We start from the raw sequence: 26,119 nt of genomic DNA on the forward strand, positions 1-26,119 counted from the left end.
CCTCATTTGGCCGCCTTTCGTTCCAGTTCTCTGCTGCCTGTGATTGGAACGAATTGCAAAAATCGCTGAAGTTGGAGACTTTTATCTCCCTCACCAACTTCAAACATCTGCTATCTGAGCAGCTAACCGATCGCTGCAGCTGTACATAGTCTATTGGTAAATAGCCCACCCATTTTCACCTACCTCATCCCCATACTGTTTTTATTTATTTATTTTTCTGCTCTTTTGCACACCAATATCTCTACCTTTACATAACCATCTGATCATTTATCACTCTAGTGTTAATCTGCATAATTGTAATTATTTGCCTACCTTCTCATGCCTTTTGCACACAATGTATATATAGACTCCCCTTTTTTCTACTGTGTTATTGACTTGTTAATTGTTTACTCCATGTGTAACTCTGTGTTGTCTGTTCACACTGCTATGCCTTATCTTGGCCAGGTCGCAGTTGCAAATGAGAACTTGTTCTCAACTAGCCTACCTGGTTAAATAAAGGTGAAATAAAAAAAAATAAAAAAAAAAAAGTATTAACTTAAGGGGGCTGAATAATTTTGCACGCCCAATTTTTCAGTTTTTGATTTGTTAAAAAAGTTTGAAATATCCAATAAATGTCGTTCCACTTCATGATTGTGTCCCACTTGTTGTTGATTCTTCACAAAAAAATACAGTTTTATATCTTTATGTTTGAAGCCTGAAATGTGGCAAAAGGTCGCAAAGTTCAAGGGGGCCGAATACTTTCGCAAGGCACTGTACATGTAAGTGTATTCACAAACAAATGCACTGTCAGGATTTGTGCAAAATAAAGCAAACAGACAATAGAACACAGGAGAACACAGATACAAACAGTTACAATCAATGGTGCCTCACTGGCAGACAGAATTTTTAGGATGGTGCGTGTGTGTGAGGGTCCTATGCCGAGGGGAAAGCAGTGACAAGGTCATGGCCCTCCGGGGGTCTTGTCCGGGCTCGAGCGTGGGTCTCGCAGTACAGTTGGCCCTCCACGAAGAAGTAGCCCTTCTGTTTAAGGTTGACGTCACAGTCGGTGCACACGAAGCAGCTAGGGTGGCGGAACTTGTCTCTCGCTTTCACCACTGTGCCCCTATAGAAGAACAACAGGAGTAGGCTGAAGTTACCGCTGACGCTGATCTTGGGTCAGTTTAGCATTTCCCCCACTAATGGTTAGGATTGGGGGAGGGGAAGCTGGAGCACGGTTGCCAGATTACAAAAGTACATCAATGATTTGGGAGAGTGCTGCCTACCTCATCTAACCACTCAAAGTACACTGAGTATACCAAACATTATGAACACCTTCCTAATATTGAGTTGGTTAATTTTGTAAATGACTATTGTAGCTGGAAACGGCGGATTCTTTTATGGAATATCTACATAGGCGTACAGAGGCCCATTATCAGCAACCATCACTCCTGTGTTCCAATTGTGTTAGCTAATCCAAGTTTATCATTTTAAAAAGGCTAATTGATCATTAGAAAACCCTTTTGCAATTATGTTGCACAGCTGAAAACTGTTGTCCTGATTAAAGAAGCAATAAAACTGGCCTTCTTTAGTCTAGTTGATTACCTGGAGCATCAGTTCGATTAAAGGTTCAAAATGGCCAGGAACAAAGGACTTTCTTCTGAAACTCGTCAGTCTATTGTTGTTCTGAGAAACAAAGGCTATTCCATGCGAGAAATTGCCGTTTCCAGCTACAATAGTCAATTGCAACATTAACAATGTCTACACTGTATTGCTGATCAATTTGATGTTATTTTAAAATGGACAAAAAAATGCTTTTCTTTCAAAAACAAGGACATTTCTAAGTGACCCCAAACTTTTGAACGGTAGTGTAGATTTCTACACTATGACGTTGGAATAATACTGTTACATTTTGAGAATTATGATAATGCCCTTTTAGTGTAAGAGCTATTTAAAAAGACTGCCTGAAATTTCAGCCTGTTTTAGTGTGATGGAGTTTTGCCCTGGTGACATCACCAATAACAGAATTCCAAACCTCTCTGCCAATAACAGCTAGTTTTCCCCTCCCCACGCAAACCACTACCAGATAGTCCACAAAAATATTTTTCTGGAGAAATTGCTCTTTGCTTAGAGTTTATTTCGACTATTTTAATTGAAAACAATCAAAGTAAGGTATTTAATTGTTGCCCAGAAATGATTTTTTAAATGGCTACATCGGACCTTTAAGGGGCAACTAGTTTTTGGCAGAACATTTTAGGTGTAACTCTTCTGGCCTGGGTAGCAGTTTGTTTCTGTTATCATTATACTCCTTGCCACTCCTTGTCTGACCAAACACTTTTGATCAACACAACTAAGCAAACTCTCTGTAGAAGAAAGATACTGTTAGGCAACACAGGAGGTTGGTGGCACCTTAATTGGAGAGGACTGGCTCATGGTAACAACTGGAATGGTATCAAAGACATCAAACGTGTTTAATGCTATTCCATTCGCTCCGTTCCCACCATTATTATGAGCCGTCCTCCCCTCAGCAGCCTCCTGTGTTTGGAATGACACAGAATAAAAGGAGTGGAATGTCATCTCAAAACAGGTTCTGGATTTCAGGCTATAACTCTTCTTATTATAATAAGTATTGAAAGAAATGAGTGCAACTCAGTACCAACTTTTCATATGATATTCTCAGAGCAGCTTCGTCTTCGAAGTACTCACACAATGCCGTTTCCACACTTGTCACACAGGGGCAGCTTCTGCAGGTTTCCTGTGGGCGGCGGTGGCTTAGTCATGGGTGCTCTCACCGTCCTCGTCACCATGGGGCGAGTGCCTGGACAACACATGGGACACACACTATTGGTACCCTAATCCCTATATAGTGCTCTACTTCGAGCTGGTCAATACAGTACATAGAGAATAGGTTACCATTTGTGACACAGAACACAAGTCACAAGCAAATTATTAAAATTAGGAGCATACCGTAATTGAATGATATTAAATAATTTTAATATTGAAATACAAAAAAGGAGCAGAGCGTTAGCGACATATACTGTATATCGTCACAGATATGTCGCCATAGCACAGTATATTGATGATGTCACCATAGCACAGTATATTGATGATGTCACCATAGCACAGTATATTGATGATGTCACCATAGCACAGTATATTGATGATGTCACCATAGCACAGTATATTGATGATGTCACCATAGCACAGTACATTGATGATATCACCATAGCACAGTATATTGGGGGAAAAAGGGATACCTAGTCAGTTGTACAACTGAATGCCTTCAACTGAAATGTGTCTTCTGCATTTAACCCAACCCCTCTGAATCAGAGAGTTAGAGCTTGATGATGACACCATAGCACAGTATATTGATGATGACGCCATAGCAGAGTGTATTGATGATGACACCATAGCACAGTATTTTGATGATATCACCATAGCACAGTATGTGATGATGACACTGTAGCAGAGTATATTGATGATGACACCATAGCACAGTATATTGATGATATCACCATAGCACAGTATATTGATGATGACACCATAGCACAGTATATTGATGATGACACCTTAGCACAGTATGTGATGATGACACCGTAGCAGAGTATATTGATGATGACACCATAGCACAGTATATTGATGATGACACCATAGCAGAGTATATTGATGATGACACCTTAGCACAGTATATTGATGATGACACCTTAGCAGAGTATATTGATGATGACACCATAGCACAGTATATTGATGATATCACCATAGCACAGTATATTGATGATGACACCATAGCAGAGTATATTGATGATGACACCTTAGCACAGTATGTGATGATGACACCGTAGCAGAGTATATTGATGATGACACCATAGCACAGTATATTGATGATGACACCATAGCAGAGTATATTGATGATGACACCTTAGCACAGTATGTGATGATGACACCGTAGCAGAGTATATTGATGATGACACCATAGCACAGTATATTGCATGCACGGATACATCATCTCAATCTATTGCACACTTCCTGTATATTCACCAGCATTGAACATAATATCACTGAGCTCACAAGCCCTAGAGCAGCGATCAAAGTTTTGTTGGAAGCTGCTGTTCTTGTTTTTGGATGACATTTTTGCCCTGTAAAAAGGAAGAATTGTTTTTAAATTATCATTGATAACCTAAATTATGTTAAATCTTTATTTCATACCATAGAAACACATTGCATTTCATTCACAGATAAGTTCAGGGATAGCCTTGCAGCTGTCCATACAGGTTATTTTAGTTGTTACAGTACAAGCACACACAACGACAGTCATTAATAAGAAGCTGTCGACTTGTCAGTCAGTGCCATGTAAATCGGTATCGTTGATGTAAGTCATTATCTTATCGTATCTTAAACACTATAGGTTGTTCAGAGCAGGTTGCCTCAAGCAACTCAATTCAACATTCAAGTTTATGTTTACATTGGTCTTCTGCAAATGGTGGACTTCAAAACGGATCACAATATGTGTTTGTGTGGTTAAATGAGGTTTGAGAGAGAAAATAAAACGTTGCTTACCACTGAAGATTGGATTTCCAACTATAAACCACATGCATAGTTGACAAAATCAGACACTAAAGAGGAAGTAAAAATAGACAACACTAGTCTGTCACAGGTCTGACTGGACAAATACGTTTTGCGTAAGCAAATCTGAGGACTGAGAATTCCTGCCTAAAGTTTTTTAAATTTTTTTACAAAGCATCCGACTGGGTATATAATATATACTGAACAAAAATATAAACGCAACATACAACAATTTCATTGATTTGATTGAGTTACAGTTCATATGAGGAAATCAGTCAATTTAAATAAATTAATTAGGACCTAATCTATGGATTTCACATGACTGGGAATACAGATTTGCATCTATTGGTCAGACTCCTTAAAAAAAATGAGCATAGGCCTCCCGGGTGGCGCAGTGGTTAAGGGCGCTGTACTGCAGCGCCAGCTGTGCCATCAGAGTCCTGGGTTCGCGCCCAGGCTCTGTCGTAACCGGCCGCGACCGGGAGGTCCGTGGGGCGACGCACAATTGGCCTAGCGTCGCCCGGGTTAGGGAGGGCTTGGTCGGTAGGGGTGTCCTTGTCTCATCGCGCACCAGCGACTCCTGTGGCGGGCTGGGCGCAGTGTACGCTAGCCAAGGTGGCCAGGTGCACGGTGTTTCCTCCGGCGCATTGGTGCGGCTGGCTTCCGGGTTGGATGTGCGCTGTGTTAAAGAAGCAGCGGCTTGGTTGGTTGTGTATCGGAGGACGCATGACTTTCAACCTTCGTCTCTCCCGAGCCCGTACGGGAGTTGTAGCGATGAGACAAGATAGTAGCTACTACAACAATTGGATACTACGAAATTGGGGAGAAAAAGGGGTAAAAATTAAAAAAAAAAAAAAAAAATGAGCATCACAATGGGCTTCAGAATCTTGTCACAAGTATTTGTGCATTCAAATTGCCATCAATAAAATGCAAATGTGTTCGTTGTCCGTAGTTTATGCCTGCCCATTCCATAACCCCGCAATCACCATCAGCAAACCGCTCGCCCACACAACGCCATACATGTGGTCTGCGGTTGTGAGGCCGATTGGACGTACTGCCAAATTCTCTAAAACGACTTTGGAGGTGGCTTATGGTAGAGAAATTAACATTCAATTCTCTGGCAACAGCTCTGGTGGACAGTCGGCATGCCAATTGCACCCTACCTCAACTTGAGACATCTGTGGCATTGTGTTGTATGACAAAACTGCACATTTTAAAGTGGCCTTTTATTGTCCCCAACACAAGGTGCATCTGTGTAATGATCATGCTATTTAATCAGCTTCTTTATATGCCACATTTTTGTTCATAGGCCTTATCTAGCACATCAGTACCACCCAAAGTGACCGTGTTAGCCTGCTGAACCAAAGCCTAGACATGTAATCTGTTCACTACTAATTCATTTGTATATAGAGTTCACTCCTTGTGTACGCACTTTTCAAGATCAGAACAATGTGAGTTCTGAATTATCTCCCTGTACTTTGTCTTATAAAATGAATGCCCAACAAAATACTGATTTCAAGTGATATCTTCATTTTGATTGTGGCTCTTTCCAATAGTTTTTGGGGTCAAAATGTATGCGATGTTGATAGCTAGAGGTGTTAATTAAACTATAGGTCTTGAAGTGAGTGAGCGGTAGAGAGCTCACCCACACTGACGACGGCTTCAACACCAACAGGTTAGTCCTTGATATATGTCTCATTAAGAAATAATACATTATTATATGCAACCGTGAAGCTCTTCTTGAGTGCGGGACTGCAGCATTATAGCCTGGAATCCACACTGAATGATGATATCATTTCCCACCCATATCATAATGAAAGGGAAGTTACGTAGTGGAGAACTGACCGTCACTGTCGACAAAGTCCTGCAGGGCCTTGAAGGAACCTGATTGCCGGGGCTCCTGGGGCTCCTCCTGGTCTTTCAGGAGCATGCGGTACACATCAGACTCCTCGATGGAGGTCAGCGTCTTGCTACTGCAGAGAGGGAGACACACACACAGAGATGAGCAAATATATACACACACACACACACAAAGAGGTGAGCATTAACAGATGCAGCACACACAAACACACACAAATATCTCACATTTTGTGGAGATGGAGAAAAAAAATGGGAAAGGGGGATACCTAGTCAGTTGTACAACTGGATGCGTTCAACTGAAATGTGTCTTCCGTATTTAACCCAACCCCTCTGAATCAGAGATGTGCCAGGGGCTGCTTTAAGTCGACATCGGCTGCACCTGTTCCATCCGAGATCTGCGGCTACCATGGAAAGCACTGTTCATCTGCCCCAGCAGACACCAGTGTAGTCATAACAACACTATCCTCCATATCAGATTTAACATCAGAGTCGTATTGAGGCCTGGGGGTCCAGAACTCCCCAGCTCCAGGTTTAGGGACGGGCTGCAAGTCATAGGGGGAAATGATGCCTGCCAGCTGGGGCACTCTCACTCCAGGGCCCTGAGGCTTTTGGTTATCACAGGCTGCATCAGGTCAAAAGGAGACCTGCCAAACATTACAGAGACCAGACCTGGGGTCAAATACTATTTGAAATCATTTCCAAATACTGTTTTTAGTGCTTTATTGAGCTTTCCTGGCTTAATGGACCAATAAAATAGTCCCACAATGGCAAACCCCACCCATGTGGTACTCCAGGCAGGCTAGAAGTATTTGCGCTCAACGTACTTGAAAGATTTCAAATAGTATTTGAACTCAGGTCTGACAGAGGCACACATAACACAGGCATCAGCAGACGTCCATAAAAGGAAGTGAAGAGGGAAAAACAGAGAGGAAGAATGGATGGGAGGAGAACGGAGAGAATGGAGAGAGGAGGTTAGAGATGACATGAGGTGAAGAGGCAAGAGTGTGCAGACGCCTTTCGTATACACAGCTCTTTTTATAGCCACCACCCATTGTCAGAACACCAAGTCATCTAACCAGAATTTGCTGAAAGAGATCTACAGGCCAATAATACGACACATGGATTGAATACGCTATATATGTATACATACACTGAGTGTACCAGACATTATGAACCCCTTCCTAATATTGAGTTGCACCCCTTTTTGCCCTCAGAACAGCCTCAATTCATCGGGGCGTGGACTCTACAAGGTGTCAAAAGCGTTCCACAGGGATGCTGGCCCATGTTGACTCCAATGCTTCCCACAGTTGTGTCAAGTTGGCTGGATGTTCTTTGGGTGGTGGGACCATTCTTTTCTATATGCACTACCATTCAAAAGTTTGGGGTCATGTAGAAATGTCCTTGTTCTTGAAAGAAAAGCACATATTTTGTCCATTAAAATGACATCAAATTGATCAGAATACAGTGGAGACATTGTTAATGTTGCAAATGACTATTGTAGCTGGAAACGGCTGATTTTTAACGGAACATCTACATACAGTTGAAGTCGGAAGTTTACATACACTTAGGTTGGAGTCATTAAAACTTGTTTTTCAACCACTCCACAGATTTCCTGTTAACAAACTATAGTTTTGGCAAGTCGGTTAGGACATCTGCTTTGTGCCTGACAAGTAATTTTTCCAACAATTGTTTACAAGACAGATTTTTTCTCATATAATTCACTGTTTCACAATTCCAGTGGGTCAGAAGTTTACATACACTAAGTTGACTGTTCCTTTAAGGCTTGGTTGCAAATGGGTCTTCCAAATGGACAATGACCCCAAGCATACTTAGAAAGTTGTGGAAAATGGCACAAGGACAAGAAAGTCAAGGTTTTGGAGTGGCCATCACATAGCCCGGACCTCAATGCTATAGAACATTTGTGGGCAGAACTGATAAAGCGTGTGCGAGCAAGGAGGCTGTCAGGAGGAATGGGCCAAAATTCACCCAACTTATTGTTGGAAGGCTACCCAAAATGTTTGACCCAAGTGAAACAATTTAAAAAGGCAATGCTACTACCAAATACTAATTGAGTGTATGCAAACTTCTGACCCACTGGGAATGTGATGAAATAAATAAAAGCTGAAATAAATAATTTCTCACAACTATTATTCTGACATTTCACAATCTTAAAATAAAGTGGTGATCCTAACTGACCTAAGACAGGGAATTTTTACTAGGATTAAATGTCAGGAATTGTGAAAAACTGAGTTTAAATGTATTTGGCTAAGGTGTATGTAAACTTACGACTTCAACTGTAGGTGTACAAAGGCCCATTATCAGCAACCATCACTACTGTGTTTCAATGGCACGTTGTGTCAGCCAATCCAAGTTTAGCATTTTAAAAGGCCCATTGATCATTAGAAAACCCTTTTGCAATTTTGTTAGCACCGCTGAAAACAGTTGTACTGATTAAAGAAGCAATAAAACTGGCCTTTAGACTAGTTGAGTATCTGGAGCATCAGCATTTGTGGGTTCGATTACAAGCTCAAAATGGCCAGAACCTAAGAACTTTCTTCTGAAACTCGTCAGTCTTTTCTTGTTCTGAGAAATGAAGGCTATTCCATGTGAGAAATTGCCAAGAAACTGAAGATCTCGTACAACGCTGTGTATTTCTCCTTTCACAGAACAGCGCAATCTGGCTCTAACCAGAAAATAAAGAGAAGTAGGTAGTATATATATATATATATATATATATATATATATATATATATATATATATATAAATATAAATAAGTGGAGGCTCCTCAGTAAAATGTCATAAATATAAAAATAGTACAACATTAAAAAAAGATAAAACGAAAAATTATATTCATATATCACCAAATAATTGGTTAAAATATACTGTTTTGCAATGAAGGTCTACAGTAACTTCAACAGCACTGTCTGTGCTTGCACCATGGTGTAGCTGGAGGAAAGATAGCGTCCATCCTCCTCTGGCTACATTAACTTCAATACAAGATATAGGAGGCTCGTAAGGCCTCACTCCCTTCCATAGACATACATGGTAATTATGACCACTTCCAGAGGATGTCCTCCAACCAATCAAAGCTTTTGCAGTATGAACTGACATCGTGTCCATCCGATCATAGATGTAGGATCAGATAATTAACCTAGTTTGTTGTATTGGGATTGTGCCACAGAGCATTATGGGGGTTCTATGTGTTGAGAAGCTTGGTGACATTGTTGGATAGAGATTAAGAGTGAAGAGTGATAGTTGAGCATTTTTGGGACATTATTCAATTCAGATGAGTTTTTTCAAAATGCAGGAGATGGATGAGGTATATTATACATTGTTTTCTTGGGTTTAGAACTTTATTTTTGGGTCCAGTTAGTGCAATGTATTTAAATTTGCCTTGCTAGCTAGCTACCAGCGTGAGTGTGCAGTTTTCTCCGCCAGAATGGTAGAATGGCCAACGCTGCCGAAAATGTTGGACTTTTTGTTGAAGAACCCCTTTCATTCTCTGGGGTACACGGAAAAGGTGCAAATTAAAAGCGAGGGTCGACCTCTGCCTGAGATCAGTTTCATGGAGAAGGATGAAAAGGTGAGAGCGTTCAATACCAACTGCATCACATGTAAAGCTGGTTAACAGGGAGCCTATTATCAATCCGCCTGTAAATGCACGTTAAGGTTCTTCACATGCTGAACATCTTTTCTGAGATTTCGAAAACAACTCTGAATGATTTGATAGCTTCCATTGCATCATCCATTAAAAGTTAGATTAAAAGAGAGAGGTTAACGCAGCACATTTCTTCTCATGCGCTCAGGCGTTGCACTTTCCTCCTGAATTTATTTAGCAAAGATGATAACACATAATCACTCCAGACAGACAAGTAAAAACTCATGACATAAATGTCTCAGCATCCCAGGCTACGCCTAAACATTAGAAATCTGACATGATGTATGGTATCTGCTGTATGGTATCTGCTGTATGGTATCTGCTGTATGGGTTGAAAACAATACTTTTTCTGTCTGATCAACTGTAGGCTACTAATTAGAGCAGCTGCATACAGTCTATGAGCCCTGTCCATCTGGTCAGGGTAAACTAATTGGTAGCATTATGTATTTATAGTCCATTTGTGTGTCAGGAGAAATGTGAAGGTGATAACATGTTGGTTATATTCAAAATTGGGCTGGCTAGGTTGCCTATACGTTTTGAATCCAAAATTATTCACTGGAATGAATCAATCAACATAATAGTGATGTGAGTCTTTTTTTTATTTTTATAAGGCCTACAGTTGCACACATGCATAAAGCTCGGCCCCGTGATTTATATTGTCTATCAGTTGTCGTCTGTGTCTGGGTAGAGGAAATCCCCCTCCTAATCTAGTCTAAATACAGAGGTTTTTTTAAAACCATGTGACTTGATTAAGAAAAACTGCTCCCATCATAGCCCATATAAAACGTTTTTACAACGGATTATTAATTGTCATACCTTATAAGGTCCAGAGTTTTCCTAGTTAGGTTAACATATAAGGGAAAACTCCAGGCCCTAGGGGGTAAAAATGGTTCCACTGCTCTATGGTGCCACCATTCTGCTTGAAGCTGTCAGTTATCGTCAGGTATGTGGATGATCAGGGCTTTATTCAGGAACGTTTCTTGGGTTACATGATGTCTCATGTGCCCGCTCATCCACTGGCACATTGAATGTTTCCCTTCCAAGCACTGTGAGTACCCCTATCAATTTCCTCTCATTACTGTATGTAGAGTCAATCACATACACGATCTCATTAACACATCAAAGATATTACTCCTTGCTTGTACTAACTCATTCTTAGCTCTTTTGTCTACCTGTGTAGTGTTTTGTGTTGTTGTTTTTTGTCTTCCCAGTAATATCGTGTCCTGCACTGATCAAGCCTCTGAACACCTCAACTCATGCCTCATACCCTCATTCAATCACTGCTGTGGTCCCCTTTTCAACACTGTAAGTAGCCTTCTCATCCCTCATAATATTGTACTATAAATGTCTTTATGTTAAAAGAATTAGTCTCTGATGATTTTTTAAACACACTGGTCTCTGTGTGTTCCGGGCCTATACTGGAGTTCCCCCATCCTCCTCAATTTTCCAAGTCACCAGCCTCCACTGAAATACTGTATATAAATATATTTTTTACATTGTATGTTTTATATTCAATCTACTTGCAGTGAATCAGCTCAACATCTCCTCCTCATTCAGTCATCTAACAGACTCCCATCCAGAGCGACCCACAGAAGGAACCAGTGCCAACGCCCTGCTCAAGGGCACGTTGATAGATCTCCCACAAGGTCAAAAACGGGGACCAGAACCAGTGACCTATCAGCCACCGGCCAAGCTCCCAATCGCCAGTCCACCAGACCTCCAAGATACCCCCCACAGTTCCCCAAGAGCTGCCCCTCAACCATCCGAGACACCCCCCCAAGAATAATGTAATTATTACACCCCCCCCCCCCCCCCCCCCCCCCCCGCCAATGCACGAACAAACGGAAAACAACAACACAAAAAACAGAAGACATCAAAATATGCCAACTGAATATGTTTGAGTACATGTATGGCACTATTTACCTGTGTCTGTGTATGCGAACGTGGGTGTATTTGAATGAGAGTGTGTGTATATGCATGTGAACAAACACCTGCGCGGCATCAGCCTCAGGCAAACATGCATTAGCTGTAAGAACACTGCCCATCAGGGTCATTCAAACTGACCTTTTGTTTTGTTTGGACTTTATTGTTTTACTTTTATATTTGACCGTCATTATATGCCCCCACCCAGCAACTCCACTCCTACTTGTCTCCAATTCCACATCCCAACCCTCAGCCCATCCCACGTATCTCTGCTCACCACCCTCTTCGGATTTCTACACACCATTATATCTTTCAACTCTGCTGTGATATTTAACATACAATTTGAATCTATCTAATCGAATAGAATCCACAGATTGCGAGTTGAAGATAAATACATTTACTGAGATATTAGTATATTAGTAATTGACTGACCCGGTCTCCCAACAATACCATTTCTAGGGATTTTTTCAAATCAATGTTACACACTTTCAGCCATTCCTGAGCCTGAGACCAGAAACACGCAAAAACAATACCAAAACAAATGGTCTATTGATTCTGTATCCTCACACCAAAATCTGCAGAGCTACGATGATTGTATGTCCCAAATATTCAACATTTTGTTGGTGGCAAGAATTCTGTACAATAATGTTAGCTGAAAAGCACAAAGTCTTGAATCTTGCTTAGTTTTATATATCAACTCATACACCCTGTACCATAGAATCCATACATCAAAAATATCTTCCCAACTATTTTCCAATCTGTATGGCACAGCTGTCAACATCCTGGTCCTCAAATGAAACTGGTATACTTTCCTATTTATGCTATTTTTATTCCTCTGCCAGTTTTGATCCTTTATATTCGGCAGACAAACCAGTTCCCTACCTCCTCCCGCTACCACCTGCCTCCTCCCTTTTTGGGGTAATGCTGTAATCATTTGGTTGTAATCTTGGATTGAGCAGACCTTCCCATGTAATTATGATAACTCTACCATTCCAATTTACAATATCATTTAAAAACAAAATCCCCTTTATTTCCATTTTCCATAAATACAGGTATTTTATCAACCAGAACATCCGAGTTCAGCCATAATATTTGTTCTATCTTTTCAGGGGGATGAAATGTAAATTGTAGCCTGCTTTGCAATGCTTGTTTGGGGGATTTTCTTTTTCAATTCATTGAAAATGAGACACGGAAATCTGCACAAATGTAAAAAGGTCATTTTTAAACAATGGATGAGCTTTTCTTAGTAATCTACTTGAGAACCATTTAGGGTTAAACTTTTGGATAAGTAAAGATTTTAGAGAGAGGTTTAGTGCTTTGATATTTAATAATCTCAATCCTGCCAGTGTATACTCATTTTAAAGATGGGCACGCTTTATCTTGTCTGGTTTAGCATCCCAGATAAAGCTAAATATTATTTGCTCATATGTTTTGAAAAACGAATCAGGAGTAGGCAGCGCCATAAGTAAACTAGTAAACTGAGATAAGACTAAGGAGTTAATCAGTGCATTTTTTCCATAAATAGACAGGAATTTCCCTCTCCATGGTTGCAGTTTTCTGTTGAAATTCATCGTGGAGATCTCATTTATATATTTTGTGATATGAATACCAAGTATGTCTACTTGACTGTCAGACCATTTTATAGGTAAACTGCAGGGTCGTGTAAAAGTTGTATTTATTTAAAGATCCAATACGTAAAATTGTACACTTATCGTAATTAGGTTTTAGTCCAGAAAGGTTATCTAGATCTTCAATTAAACATTGCAGGGATCAAGCTTGCGGACTTAATATAAAACTTGAGTCATTGGCATATATGGACACCTTCGTTTTTAAGCCTTGGATTTCTAACCCTCTAATGTTATTTGATCTGATTTTAATAGCTAGCATTTCGATGACCATAACGAATAGATATGGTGAAAGCGGACACCCTTGCTTAACTCCTCTTGACAATTCAAAACTCGGAGAAGTAGCCGCTATTTACCATTTTACACCTGGGGTTGCTATACATTACTTTTACCCATTTCATAAGAGAATCACTGACATTGAAAAAATCCAGGCATTTATAAATAAAATACAGCCTTTCCTTATCAAAAGCCTTTTCAAAAAACGCTATAAATACCAGGCCTGGCTTCTTAGATGTTTCATATTGTTTTATTATTTCTAGTAGTTATCATGTATTTATCTCCAAGTGTGGACCATTCTTGATACATATGGGTAGAAACAACGTTGATTCAACCAGTTTGTGGTCACAGGACCTCACTATTACAAGCACTCAAAAGTTTCTACTGAAACGTATCCTTTCTAGTTTCTACTACACTACTTGATCAAAATATGAACAGTGAAGAGCCGCTGTACTGAACTGTACACTGTAGGCTGATGTGAACCTCGGCTAGCATGATTTATGTCTGTCTATCAGAAACAGCTCCTGCTCAAGCCAGGGAAAAAGTCATTCCTGTGTGCTTGGGTAATACATGCACCGTGGTGACACCCCATATATCTGCTAGCTAGGCTAATGAGATCCACATGACTTCCTGGGAACTGAAAAACGAGGATACAAGACTCTCTATATCCTCCTCTGATTTCCATACTGTCTCAATAAAGTAATATATATATATTTTTTTTTACACACACATACATACACACACACATATATATATACATATATATATATATATATACATATATACATATATATATATATATATATATATATATATATATATATATATATATATATATATATATATATATATAAACTCCCCAAGTACAGGTGTGTCAAGCTTGTAGCGTCAATCCCAAAAAGACTTGAGGCTGTAATCGCTGCCAAAGGTGCTTCAACAAAGTACTGAGTTAAGGGTCTGAATACTTATATAAATTAGATATTTCCGTTTTTTATTTGTAAACATTTCTAAAAACCTGTTTTTGCTTTGTCATTATGGGGTATTGTATGTAGATTGATGAGGGTGAAAAAAATAATGTAATCCATTTTAGAATAAGTCTGGAACGTAACAAAATGTGGAAAAAGTCAAGGGGTCTGAATAATCTCAGAATGCACTGTATATATGTAAAGTACCTTGACATAACATTTAACGTGTTCTAGAACATAAACTATCAGAGAAGACGACAGTGGAAGCTAACACAGCAATACTGGTGTCACCATGACGACAGATAGAAATCAGACAACCACCCATCAACCCACCGACCATCTCACCAACCCAGCCAGCCAACTCACCCCTCTGGCTTGTCCTGGACCAGGCCCCTCATCTGTCCGTGCATGGCGTCCTGTATGTTGCCTGAAGAGTAGAGGCCTATGGGGGTGTTGTAGGCTGTGCTCACCACCTGACGATGGTCGTCGATGTTAGCTGCAGCTACAAAGGGCTGGGCCTTGCGGTTGTGACCCGTACCAATGGGTTTGAACTCCTGAACGGAGAGCGAGAGAGAAAAAGACAAGGAGGCCTTATGTGATGTTCTCTGACGCACACAAACACCAACAGGTGTAGACACAAATACAACTAAAACAAATACACACACAGTCCCCCCCTCCCCCCTAATTAGATCCTCATGGTATCGCTCACCTGTTGCTCAGCCTCCAAGTTGATTTTGAACGGGTTGGCTTTCCCGTCTTCCGTGACTTGAGGCGACCATAGCCTGGTTTCTGGTCTGGGAACAAGAAACAGGTCATGATCAAACAGAGTTTACTGTCAACTCCCTCGACCGCAGGTGAAACGATTATGACCACAGACCAAACATTGGTTTTACATGGCAGCTGGGCCACAGTACACTGAGCACTCATAAATCAAACCCAACTTCATAGACTTCCTTTGGTGTGTGAACAGTATAAAAGCGTGTGTGTGTATGAAAGAGTATTTGTGCGAGTATGTGCGTGGGCATGTATAAGTGTGTCTGTATTAGAGAGTGGGTGTGTGTAGCTCATTTCTTGGTGTTCTTGGGTATGAAATAGTCTTTTTCCAGCTCTGGAACATTCTACATAAGATGGAACCTTCTATGTGGTATTAAAGCGATCTTGGGATCCATCAAGTACAGTAAGTTCTGTAGATAGTCAAACATGAATGTGTGTTTGACTAGCTATGTGTGTCATTGGATACACCCATTGGTAGTCACTTGTGTCACTGATGTTTGTACACTTCTCTATTGTATGGTGTGTGCTTTTATGTGAGAGGCGTGTGTGTATTTGTGTATGTGTGTTTGTGAGAGTATTACTGTGTGTGCATGTGAGTATTAGTGTGTGTGTACGTTTATGTGAGATGTGTGTGTGTGTATTAGTTTGTGCGTGTAAGTGTGTGCATGTCAGTGTGTGTGTTTACGTGAGAGGACTGTATGGGGGGTGGGCATCAATGTGTGCATGTCAGTGTGTGTGTGTGTGTATGTTAATGTGCATGCGGGTGTGTGTGCATGTATGTCTCCAGTGTGTGTGTACGTATCAGGTGAGTGTGTACGCGTGTCTGTATCGGTATGTGAGTGTCCCACAGTGTGACCCCTGACCTCTGGACGGTGAGAATGAGCTGGTAGATGGCATCTTTGATCTTGTTCTGGGCCTCACAGTGCATCATGTCCTCCGCCGGGATGCCCTCGATGGCCAGGATGACATCACCAGGACACAGGTTGGCCACCGCCGCCTTACTGCCCGGAGTGATCTGCCCAGAGAGAGAGAGAAAGAGAGGGGTGACAGAGATGGATCATTATTAATTAAATTGTCACAAATTATTCTAATAATGGTTGCCGTTATTAGTGTCGTCTTCGTTTACTTTGGTGAAGTAAGCAAACGTCGTCACTTTTCATACTTAGAAAGTGAACTGAACTGAGAGAGAGGGAGATGGAAAGAGAGAGACGGAGACAGAGAGAGGGAGATGGAAAGAGAGAGACGGAGACAGAGAGAGGGAGATGGAAAGAGAGAGACGGAGACAGAGAGAGGGAGATGGAAAGAGAGAGACGGAGACAGAGAGAGGGAGATGGAAAGAGAGAGACGGAGACAGAGAGAGGGAGATGGAAAGAGAGAGAGAGAGACGGAGACAGAGAGAGGGAGATGGAAAGAGAGAGAGAGAGACGGAGACAGAGAGAGGGAGATGGAAAGAGAGAGAGAGAGACGGAGACAGAGAGAGGGAGATGGAAAGAGAGAGAGAGAGACGGAGACAAAGAGAGAGAGAGAGACAGAGAGAGGGAGATGGAAAGAGAGAGAGAGAGACAGAGAGAGGGAGATGGAAAGAGAGAGAGAGAGACAGAGAGAGGGAGATGGAAAGAGAGAGAGAGAGACAGAGAGAGGGAGATGGAAAGAGAGAGAGAGAGACAGAGAGAGGGAGATGGAAAGAGAGAGAGAGAGACGGAGACAGAGAGAGGGAGATGGAAAGAGAGAGAGAGAGACGGAGACAGAGAGAGGGAGATGGAAAGAGAGAGAGAGAGACGGAGACAGAGAGAGGGAGATGGAAAGAGAGAGAGAGAGACGGAGACAGAGAGAGGGAGATGGAAAGAGAGAGAGAGAGACGGAGACAGAGAGAGGGAGATGGAAAGAGAGAGAGAGAGACGGAGACAGAGAGAGGGAGATGGAAAGAGAGAGAGAGAGACTGAGACAGAGAGAGGGAGATGGAAAGAGAGAGAGAGAGACGGAGACAGAGAGAGGGAGATGGAAAGAGAGAGAGAGAGAGGGAGACAGAGAGAGGGAGATGGAAAGAGAGAGAGAGAGAGGGAGACAGAGAGAGGGAGATGGAAAGAGAGAGAGAGAGACAGAGAGAGGGAGATGGAAAGAGAGAGAGAGAGACAGAGAGAGGGAGATGGAAAGAGAGAGAGAGAGACAGAGAGAGGGAGATGGAAAGAGAGAGAGAGAGACAGAGAGAGGGAGATGGAAAGAGAGAGAGAGAGACAGAGAGAGGGAGATGGAAAGAGAGAGAGAGAGACAGAGAGAGGGAGATGGAAAGAGAGAGAGAGAGACAGAGAGAGGGAGATGGAAAGAGAGAGAGAGAGAGACGGAGACAGAGAGAGGGAGATGGAAAGAGAGAGAGAGAGACGGAGACAGAGAGAGGGAGATGGAAAGAGAGAGAGAGAGACGGAGACAGAGAGAGGGAGATGGAAAGAGAGAGAGAGACGGAGACAGAGAGAGGGAGATGGAAAGAGAGAGAGAGAAACGGAGACAGAGAGAGGGAGATGGAAAGAGAGAGAGAGAGACGGAGACAGAGAGAGGGAGATGGAAAGAGAGAGAGAGAGACGGAGACAGAGAGAGGGAGATGGAAAGAGAGAGAGAGAGACGGAGACAGAGAGAGGGAGATGGAAAGAGAGAGAGAGAGACGGAGAGAGGGAGATGGAAAGAGAGAGAGAGAGACGGAGACAGAGAGAGGGAGATGGAAAGAGAGAGAGAGAGACGGAGACAGAGAGAGAGAGAGAGAGACGGAGACAGAGAGAGGGAGATGGAAAGAGAGAGAGAGAGACGAGACAGAGAGAGGGAGATGGAAAGAGAGAGAGAGAGAGAGGGAGACAGAGAGAGGGAGATGGAAAGAGAGAGAGAGAGACGGAGACAGAGAGAGGGAGATGGAAAGAGAGAGAGAGAGACGGAGACAGAGAGAGGGAGATGGAAAGAGAGAGAGAGAGACAGAGAGAGGGAGATGGAAAGAGAGAGACGGAGACAGAGAGAGAGAGATGGAAAGAGAGAGAGAGAGACGGAGACAGAGAGAGGGAGATGGAAAGAGAGAGAGAGAGACGGAGACAGAGAGAGGGAGATGGAAAGAGAGAGAGAGAGACGGAGACAGAGAGAGGGAGATGGAAAGAGAGAGAGAGAGACGGAGACAGAGAGAGGGAGATGGAAAGAGAGAGAGAGAGACGGAGACAGAGAGAGGGAGATGGAAAGAGAGAGAGAGAGACGGAGACAGAGAGAGGGAGATGGAAAGAGAGAGAGAGAGACGGAGACAGAGAGAGGGAGATGGAAAGAGAGAGAGAGAGACGGAGACAGAGAGAGGGAGATGGAAAGAGAGAGAGAGAACTTGAAGTGAGAACCCCGGCTGCTGCCAAGGTATATTTTTTACGATTCTCTCCCATATATAACTCAGACTTATAAAACCCGATTATTCAGAGTGAGGCGGAGAGAGAGAGACGGAGACAGAGAGAGGAGACAGAGAGACAGAGACAGAGAGACGGAGACAGAGAGTGGAGAGGGAGAGAGACGGAGACAGAGAGAGGAGAGGCAGAGAGACGGAGACAGAGAGAGGAGAGGCAGAGAGACGGAGACAGAGAGAGGAGAGGCAGAGAGACGGAGACAGAGAGTGGAGAGGGAGAGAGACGGAGACAGAGAGAGGAGAGGGAGAGAGACGGAGACAGAGAGAGGAGAGGGAGAGAGACGGAGACAGAGAGAGGGGAGAGAGACAGAGGCAGAGAGTGGAGAGGGAGAGAGACGGAGACAGAGAGAGGAGAGGGAGAGAGACGGAGACAGAGAGAGGAGAGGGAGAGAGACGGAGACAGAGAGAGGAGAGGGAAAGAGACGGAGACAGAGAGAGGAGAGGGAGAGAGACAGAGACAGAGAGAGGAGAGGGAGAGAGACGGAGACAGAGAGAGGAGAGGGAGAGAGACGGAGACAGAGAGAGGGGAGAGAGAGACGGAGACAGAGAGTGGAGAGGGAGAGAGACGGAGACAGAGAGAGGAGAGGGAGAGAGACGGAGACAGAGAGAGGAGAGGCAGAGAGACGGAGACAGAGAGAGGAGAGGGAGAGAGACGGAGACAGAGAGAGGAGAGGGAGAGAGACGGAGACAGAGAGAGGAGAGGGAGAGAGACGGAGACAGAGAGAGGAGAGGCAGAGAGACGGAGACAGAGAGAGGAGAGGCAGAGAGACGGAGACAGAGAGAGGAGAGGCAGAGAGACGGAGACAGAGAGAGGAGAGGCAGAGAGACGGAGACAGAGAGAGGCGAGGCAGAGAGAAGGAGACAGAGAGAGGAGACAGAGAGAGGAGAGGCAGAGAGACGGAGACAGAGAGAGGAGAGGCAGAGAGACGGAGACAGAGAGAGGAGAGGCAGAGAGACGGAGACAGAGAGAGGAGAGGCAGAGAGACGGAGACAGAGAGTGGAGAGGGAGAGAGACGGAGACAGAGAGAGGAGAGGCAGAGAGACGGAGACAGAGAGTGGAGAGGGAGAGAGACGGAGACAGAGAGAGGAGAGGGAGAGAGACGGAGACAGAGAGAGGAGAGGCAGAGAGACGGAGACAGAGAGTGGAGAGGGAGAGAGACGGAGACGGAGAGGCAGAGAGACAGAGACAGAGAGAGGAGAGGGAGAGAGATCAGTAAGGACCGGGTGGGTGTATGCTGCTGTTAATAATCTACTATTAGCCAGGCAGAAATGTGTGCCATATTTGTGTGGATCCGTAGTCACACAAACAACATGGGAATAATCCTTCTTACCTCACCACACAAGCATGTCATCTCCATCTCAATTCCTTCCTCCCTTGTCCCCACTCTCCATCACTTCCCCATCTCTCTCCATCATAATAAAATGGCATGTACTGTTCTATGTATACATAATGAATGAACACAATGTAGCCTGCTCTATATCAGTGCCACCTCATCATCCGCCTGTAGTTAGGTTGGCCCGCTCTATATCAGTGCCACCTCATCATCCGCCTGTAGTTAGGTTGGCCCGCTCTATATCAGTGCCACCTCATCTATCTGACTGATTGTAGTTGAACAAACCTCTTTGGGCCTAATTGATCTGTTAGGTTAACTGTAGGCCCACTTCTAGTGACTCCCTTTAAGCACTTCTGGTCCATAGAACCTCTAATAAAAGCATAGACTTGCATGATTCTATTTCCTCCTAACACCTCGTTGCCACAACGTTGCATATAGATTTGGGAGAAGGTTGTTCATGAAATTACCCTATGGCAACATTTTTGACGACCCAATTGTGATGATAGGGTAGCTGGATTTTGTGCACAACAACCCACAACTATATGCTATTTATGTTCATGCCAATTAAGAAGCAATACCCAAAACTCCCAACTCAAACGTCGATTTTGTTGCAAAAGTTGAAATATACATTTGCTGGGAGTTTGCCGTCTGTTTTAGTAGCCCGTCTACTTGACAGTGTCCCGGCCTCCAGAGTACATGGTTGAAACCTCTCTGTGTATGAAGTCAGGAGGTAAACCTCTCTCTCTGCGTATAAAGTCATTTGCCCTCGCTGGTATTTGAGCTGGTGCAAACTGTTTATTTCCCCCATCTCTCTGTGTGGACGAAGTAAACACGTGTTTCGTCCTGCCAACTGACAGAATACAGACGGAATACGGACACGAGCCGGGTCGAAATGATTGGGTTTTATAAGTGGTAACGAGTAACATACGGGAGAGAATAGTAAAACATATAGAGAGAGAAAGAGAGAGAGAGCAATTGAAGTTAAAACCCCGGCTACTTTTGAGGTTAACTTCAAAATGCTCCCTATTTTTCGTCCATTTACTTCAAATGCTCTCTTTCTGTCTCTCTCTGTGTGTGTGTGTGTGTGTGTGTGTGTGTGTGTGTGTGTGTGTATGTGTGTGTGTGTGTCTCTCTATCTTCCTCTGTCTCTCACCGCTTGCAATATTTCTCTCTCTCATTCGCTCTCTCTCTCCGATGGGGTTTTCCTCTCTGGTGGAAGAGAACCATATTGCGTTTCAGGCGCCACAGACCGTTGTAGCTCTCACAGGGGAGACGTTACATTGAAGCTTGGATCACGGGCCTATAAATAACCCAGGAGGAGAGAGTCACGGGATGCGGAGGGAACATGAGTGATTTACACGATTCAAACTTTGCCATTTTCCTTGACAACCATCTGCATCTCCCTGTGGCGTGCATCATTTTTACTACTCTCCTTTCCATTCCGACAGTCAGTCCCACATCGCTCCGAAACCCGTCATTTGGCCTTTTTTAAAAACGTTTGCAGATCTGTAAGGTGAAATCAATACGGTGGAAAGGTCCTCCATTACACTGGAACTGATGAACCCAGGCTCTTCAGATCTGCAGACATTGAAGGGTTAGGGCCAAAAGGAGGGCAAGGAGGCGAATTGGGAGCGGCTCCAAAAGTTTCCTGCATGGATGGACCCCTGGGTTGTGTTCGGGAGGGAGAAAGCAACGGTTTGAAAACGGGGAGCTACGACCATAACTTGTCCAATAAGAAGCCCTCATTTTCATTTTGCTATGCGGTACACACACACACACACACACCACTGAACACAACCCCTAGTTTCTTCCCTACTCCGCTTCCAGTCCCAGCCAAACATGCACGGCCGCAGCTAATTTAAACATCACTCGTCATCCGTCCTGGATTCCCTCGTTTACTGGAACCCGGGCAATGGATGTCAATTAATAATGTTTCGTTTACGCTTTCACTTGGAAACAAAAATCAACCGAAGAAGGGGATGTTTTTTTTAAACAAAAAACAGCCTGGGAAGACATCCCCGAGACAAGATAGAGGTTAAAAGCACTGCGAGCGAGAGGAATGTGCCAGTGGCTAAATCTCATTGCAAGTGAACAGCCCCTGGAACGAGAGCTAGTAAAGACCACGTAGAGAGGGTTTAAGAAGCTTTCGATCAACGACTGCTGTGTGAGAGGTTAGGAGTAAAGATGAGAGCTTGTCTAGTGGGTGGATTGTGAAGGGATACGTGGCCATACAAAAGGCACACACGGACAGAGTCAAGGGTACATGAGGGGATTTAAATCAATCGAGGAGAAAGATTGAAAAACAACGAACGGAGTCAGATTGTACTTCATCCCCCTGATGGTTAAGGTTAGGCTTGGAGATACGGTAATCTGACCCTAGATCTGTGGTTAGAGGGCACCAGCTACCTACGGTGCCTTTGAAAAGGTGTTAAATAATAAACCCTTGTCTGACATCATGGCCGAGACCCAGGTTTTGGCCCCTCCCTCTCGCCAGCCTCCCTCCCCTTCATCAGCTTGCGGGTTCTCTGCTCACACAACAGGTGTGTAGTGGCCATCAGGGGCCGATGATTCACAGATCTCACCGGTAACTCTTTTAGCTCCCGGCCCTGGTGCCAGGCCTAAATTTAGACACACGACAGGGATTACTGATACTCCTATGGTTACACACACACACACACACACACACACACACACACACACACACACACACACACATGCCTAAGTTAAAATACAAAACTATACACACACACACACACACACACACACAGAGAGACAGACAGACACACATACAAGCACACACACAATGTTAACACAAACACATGATGATCTCTCTCACACACCTTTAGTTGAATGTCTTAACTTGAGCAAAATGAAGGGCATTCTCTGAATAACTCCAGCTAGATGCCTACCCAGGAGGCTGCACTTTGGTCGCCAGCTATTAACCCATTCCCAGCAGCCTGCGTTCATTCAGCTGCTGTGTGTGTGTATCCTAGTAGATGATGCAAACAGCTATTTCCAACTGAGCTGCAGATATTTACTGGAACACGGGTGTGTGTGCGCACGCACGTACATGTGTGTGTGTGTGTGTTCCCCCAGCCTTCCACCACATAAGAAAGACCCCTGCTGTATCATGGTTTAACACACATTCACAATCCAGTGGTCTTTCACTGTACGTATCTAAGGCTGTTAGGGAATGGCTGAGGCTGTGTGTGTGTGTCCAAATGGCCTCCTATTCCCTTTTTTTGGTGAACTACTTTTGAAGAGATTTCTATGGGCCCGGGTCAAAAGGAGTGCATACTGCATGTTGCCATTTGGGACGCAGACTTTTGGCAGCGTTACTCTGTGGTCAGTCTGGTTGAATACACAGAGCTCCTCCCTGCTGTTTCTCATCCTAGCGCAGCTAGTTAACTGAGACGAGAAGTTAAAGGGAAGGTGAGCCAAGTATGCCGGCAGTAAGAGAGAGAAGGGGGGGATGAGGGGGGTGAGAGACACACGCACACCATAGGCTAAAACAGAGCGGATCAACATAATCCCCTACACACAGAATGCAATGGTGGAACGGTTGAGTATAATCTGACCATTTGTGTTCTCTGTAGGAAGACACACACACACACACACCTCCCTACTAATGCCTCCTTCTCACCCACACAAACACCTGGCACCAGGCTCACTCAAAAGATGCTCGAGCACACATCACACATGCAAAACATACTGTAAACACACAATCCCCCACCCATTGTCAGTCTTCTCAGTCTAAAAGTATCAGGTACACTCTCTTACCCTGGAGATGGTGAGGGGCTGGTTGAAGTCCTTGCCGCCAGTCAGTCGGAACCCCCACGGGGCCGGACCATTTAGGACAACGTCCAGTGGCATGTCCACCTCTTCGTCCCTCGTCTCTGTAGCTGGAAGTACACTGGTGTGTGTGTGTGTGTCCCAAACACAACCGGGTTCTCAGAAACAGAGCAGCGGGACGATTTACTCGTGTACCCTTTTAAACTCGCGGAGGGGTGGTGGTGGAGGGGGGACCCCACCCCCTGAGTGAAGTCATTGGCCCCGACTCAGGACCAGAGGCATTTCTCCCTCTCTCGCTCTTTTTCCTCCTTTGGCTGGCGACACTTACTCCCGTGCTCCTTTACTTCTGTTTGGTCTCGCTCTCTATCACTTTCTCTCTCCCCCCTCCTTCTCGGACGTAGCAGCTCTTTCCCTCTTTCTGAACACGATACTGTACCTGTTACACTTGAACTCAGCCAACTCATGTAGCGTCATCCTTCTCCAGCTTCGTCTCGCTCTCTTGCTCCACCTGTATGCCTATGAACATCCAGGGGAAGAGTGGAGGTAGGCCAGTGTCTGTGAGCGTACGGCCCACTCGTCTCTCCTCGTCCCCGGGTTGCCTCGGAGCCTGACTGGGTCCCCCACTCCGCACTCTGGCTGACGCGCTTGTCCGGCTGCTCCTGCCCTTATTTGGTCTGCAGGCGCAGCTCCTCGCGCAGGGCCTATTGATCTTTAGCGCTCCCAGAGCACTCTTCATTTAATTTGAGATCTCTCGTTATTTTTCTGTTTGTGTGATCTGGACACGAACCAATCTTCATTCTTAACGTTTCACTCACACACGCTCTCTCTCGTGAGTGTTTGACAGAAACGAGGTCGGAGGCGTTTGCATAACCATTAGTGGAGGCAATTTTTCTTCATCTCTCGCACTCCTAACAGAAACCGTTACAAAAATATCTAATGCAATTAAGTCATCCGTCAAAACACAAGCAGTTCTTATGTGTATATGTGCATGACAACAATGTAAGTGTAACGGATGTGAAACGGCTAGCTTAGTTAGCGGTGCGCGCTAAATAGCGTTTCAATTAGTGACTTCACTTGCTCTGAGACCTTGAAGTAGTAGTTCCCCTTGCTGTGCAGAGGGCCGCGGCTTTTGTGGAGCGATGGGTAACGATGCTTCGAGGGTGACTGTTGTGTGCAGAGGGTCCCTGGTTCGCGCCCGGGTACGGTCTAAGTTATACATACAGCACAGTAAACTTTGAAGCAAGTCAAGCTAACCTATTATAAAGTTGTCTACCTGGACATAAAGTCTGTTTTCATAACGTCTATGGGGAGGAAGAAAACCAATCAAAACAATGGATGGGCCATTAATTTTTTTTTTTTAAATACAAGCCCAATTATGATGACATTAAAGTCGTTCATTCTCCCTTCGGCGTCGATCTCCTGAAATGACTAACATAGCTCCCTCAAGACGTACCAGTCCGGGTTTGTTTGTACAGTTGCCATGGGGACAGGTTTTAGGAAGGAGCTGACTCCTACACAAATAAAGGATGTCTGGGATGGTGCGTGTCTGTAGAAGGAGTGTACACACACACACGTCTCCAAATACGTACCTACTTCACATAGAATACTTGAAATTGTCTTGGTCCAACTATACAGTCCAAAACATATTGGGGCAGCGTGAACTTGAACCTTTCCTGGAATATACACACAGTTTACCAATAGAACAAAGGTATACCCAAACGCGCTACAGCCCAGCTGTAAACAAAAGGCTCCGATGGGAGACGATTTATGCCGAAAACATAAGCCTTTTGTTTGTTTGTCCCGTCAATAAATCTATCAGATTTACCCAGCAACAGAGGGCTCCTTTGTCTTTATCCTCCCTGATCGTCACCAGTTGAAGTATCCTGGGGCAAATGTTTTTGTTTGTTTGTGTGTGGATACATACAGCTTAATTGCATACAGTCATTCATTCCTA

The 26,119-nt window shown here is 43.9% G+C and overlaps 1 pseudogene; it reads right to left on the reverse strand.

Moving 5' to 3' along the window:
- Window positions 1-776: 776 nt before the first annotated feature.
- On the reverse strand, window positions 777-24,493 carry LOC139374149 (PDZ and LIM domain protein 3-like; annotated as a pseudogene).
- Between the last annotated feature and the right edge of the window lie 1,626 nt (window positions 24,494-26,119).

The sequence above is a fragment of the Oncorhynchus clarkii genome, chromosome 19 (assembly GCF_045791955.1).
Source record: "Oncorhynchus clarkii lewisi isolate Uvic-CL-2024 chromosome 19, UVic_Ocla_1.0, whole genome shotgun sequence".
Classification (NCBI taxonomy): Eukaryota; Metazoa; Chordata; class Actinopteri; order Salmoniformes; family Salmonidae; genus Oncorhynchus; species Oncorhynchus clarkii.